General features: G+C 45.9%; 1 long non-coding RNA gene across 1 annotated transcript; it reads right to left on the bottom strand.

The window, feature by feature from the left end:
* Window positions 1–528: 528 nt before the first annotated feature.
* On the bottom strand, window positions 529–2,367 carry LOC119089256. The gene is made up of 3 exons (XR_005093124.1): window positions 2,181–2,367; window positions 1,184–1,300; window positions 529–991 (listed from the first exon to the last, which is right to left on the bottom strand). It is a non-coding gene; the product is annotated as an uncharacterized LOC119089256 (long non-coding RNA).
* Between the last annotated feature and the right edge of the window lie 1,030 nt (window positions 2,368–3,397).

The following is a 3,397-nucleotide window of genomic DNA, read 5'->3' as shown; positions in this document are numbered from 1 at the left end:
GGGATTATTTAAATTTAATTTTGTGATTTCTCCTCTATGAGTGTCTTATCGGCATGTACGTGTGGGTATCACGTGAGTGGGGGTGCCCACAGAGGGCAGGAGAAGGCTTCAAATTCCCTGGAATTGGAGTTACTGGTGTGTGTGAGTTGGCATGTGGGTGCTGGGAAACAAACCCAGGTACTTTGCAAGAGCAGAAAGTGCCCTTAACCACTGAGCTATCTGTCCACCTTCCCCCCTAAAAAGAACTTTTAAAAGAGAAACCAAACATGATGATGCCTGCACCCATAATTCCAGTACTTGGAAAGTAGAGGCAGAAGAATCAGAAGTTCAAGGTCAACCTAGGATACACGTGACCCTATCTCAAAAAGAAAAAGGTTTAAAGGATTACCTATGATGTGTTAGCAGATTCCCAGAAGACTCAACTTTCTTTTACTTTTAACAAATAATAGTGGAAAAATCATCAAGCCCAAATAGCAAGCCAGGCCTTGAATTTAGCAATAAAGACAAGAGGATATTTATGGTCATAATCTATAATGGCTTCCATCTGCCCACCATTCCAAGGGCCCAGAGGCAGTATAAGGAAATGACAGGGAGCCCCCCCAGGAGGGGATGCACAAATTCCCTTTTCTGTCAGCAAAGGGCCATGGACGGGTCTTCTTCTGGGGAACTCCAGCACAAGGCACGTAGAATTTATTTGATGTTTTCAAAACTGAAGATTCCCTGGCATCCATCAGTCTCACTGATATTAACTTCAACCTTAGGAATCCATCTACATCAACGAGGCTTACGACGGCAGAGGCACGTGACATCCTGTCTGAATATCACTGCATCTTGCAGGCGTGTCCAGAGCAGGCCCACCAGCATTCACTCGAATGCGGCACATGAGGGAGAGAGCGCCACCCTCTGGAAACAAAGATGGCTTGAACTCCAGGCTGTCCTCTGACAAATGACGTGGAGAAAAATGGGCGTTAGAGTCTCTTGGTGGGTTTGTCTAAACAGGAAGAACATGGAGAGTGAGGTAAGTAAAGGCCTCCCTTGCAAGAACTTTTCGTTTTGAGCGTTCACTTCAAAGGACACCCACAATCTCCTTCCTCTCTATTCCTGCCTGTTCCCACTCCAACCACAGTGAGTGGCTGTCTACAAAAATAACCCATAAAGAGTAGTTGGGAAGCGAATCTGATACCTCTCGTTACGGGCCACTGCTCGTTCACGCCCCATGGTTTGGAACAATTTTGGTGAATCAACCGTTCTCCGAAGTCTTGGGTTTCACGTCCCTGGTGCCACTGTTCCATTTCAAGACCTAAGTAATGAAGAGTCATCATTCGGTGTTCACACCTGTCCTTGTCACTGAGTAGGACATCAAGCCTCATTTAAATGTCATCCAGCAGACAGCAATTTAGGGACTAGAGTCTCAAGTTTTTGTTTTTGTTGTCTCTCTCTCTCTCTCTCTCTCTCTCCTCTCTCTCTCTCTCTCTGTATGCATACACAAGAGTCTGAGTATAGAACCCCAAGCCTTGCACATGCTAAGCACAAGATTCACCATTGACCATTATTTCCAGTATCTCAAGCTTTAATTTCAAATGTTAGTATTTAAATGCTAATATTACCATGCGGTCAAAAAAAAAAATTCAGATAGCTCTAACTTGTAAGAAATATAAGCACCATTACCTGGGATTGGGGAATAAATAATTTATTGGTCAAAATTTTGTCAACTAGAACCTGTTTAAATGGGAAAATATCATCTTTTAATTTTAAAAGACTTGTTCCATTTTCAAGTATGTATAGATGTGTTTGTGTCTATGTATGGATTTGTGCACATCCATGTGGATGCCTGTGAAGGCTACAGGTGTCAGCCCTCTGGATCTGGAGTTTTAGGTGACTGTGAGCTAGCTACCCAATGTGGATGCTGGGAAAGAAATTTGGGTATGTCCCCTTAATCACTGGGCCATCTTTCTAGTCACTATCCTTTAATTTTTTTTTTTTAGATGGATATTGCTTAACTATTTTTCAAATAATAGCATTAAGTCTAGAAAATGCAAAGACCATTATAAACTCTTGTACTTTTTAGATGGGGAAAGTGAGGCAGAAAAAGGCAAGTGACTTGTTCAAGGAAATTATGTCCAGTTTTCTTTTCATAATAATGTAGCATTCACTAAAACAGAGGGAAACCTTTTCCGTACACTTTACGAATACGCTCGAGGCTCTTTTGTGTGAATCAGTGAAATTCACACCAAAATCCGGTCCTTTCTGGAGAGAAAGCTCGTCCTGCCTTCCTTCTTTGGTCTGACAGCGATGGAGTGAGCCGGGACCAGCTACCCACGCCTGCCTGCCGGGCAGTGGCGAGCCGTGTTGTCCTGCTGCACAAAGAGAACCTGCAGACCAAAGGGAAGGATTCTTCCTGGATCAAGCCTTTCTGGAAAATTCCACTTTAATCCATGAATAAAGGAGAAAAAAAAAAAAAAAAAAAAGAGCCTGGAGCCCGGCCCAGCCTTTGAGGCCGGCAGTTCTTACCCAGGGCGGAACATGTGTGTCTTGCAGTCCCGGCAGGTGGACGCTGTGGAGTCGGTCTGCTGACACACTTGGTCGTGCTTCAAACGGCGGCCGCGCCAGCCACGGTTGTTTCTCGGTTCTTCCAGAACTTGGGGAGGGGCTTTGAGGGAGAGAAAAAGACAAAAGTGCCGAACGGAAAGCTATTCTGGGAGCAAGCTGCACGCGAAGACAGGGAGAATCCTGAAGAAGAAAAGGAGCACGCTGAAGCCCCCCCCCTCCCCCGTCATCCCCCTCCTCCCCCATCTTCCCGTGTCATGTCCCCCCCCACTCTATCCCACAACCCCCGGAACTGTGTGACTTCCTTTCCTATCTTTGTTAATTTTTAAAAATTAATTCCAGGGCGTGGGCACGCAAGCGAGTGGCAGAGGACCATTGGTAGGAGTTGGTTCTGCCCTTCCACTGTGTGTACCCCAAGTTTCGAACTCAGACGCTCAAGACCGGACTGAGCCATCTCACTGTCCCCAGACCTGCGGCTTCTTACTTTAATAATTCCCATCCGGAGAGGTTCCAAAGGTCACCGCACTCTCAATTATACCATTTTTTTTTTCTGTGCAACCCCGGCAACTACAGGGAATTAAGCAAAGGCTGTCTTGCAAGGATGTCTAGAAATCTTAATTGTTTTCCTTCTCTTCCGCACTTCCTGACCTTTGCCCTAGTGGGCAGAAGCATTCACTTGGCCTGCAGAAGAGTTAGCGTTGTTGTTATGACTGGAAGGCGGAGGGAGAGGAAAGGTTATTTTTCTGAATGTTTATTTCCACCCAGGCTCCACACCAAAGGCAGACCGGGGAGTTTAGGCTGAGACAAAGATTTGCGGGCAGCCAGGACAGGGAGGCCGCCACGTGTCTAG

This window comes from Peromyscus leucopus, chromosome 18 (assembly GCF_004664715.2).
Source record: "Peromyscus leucopus breed LL Stock chromosome 18, UCI_PerLeu_2.1, whole genome shotgun sequence".
Classification (NCBI taxonomy): domain Eukaryota; kingdom Metazoa; phylum Chordata; class Mammalia; order Rodentia; family Cricetidae; genus Peromyscus; species Peromyscus leucopus.
The sequence above is the reverse complement of the archived record's forward strand: the minus strand, read 5'-3'. Positions and strand labels throughout refer to the sequence as shown.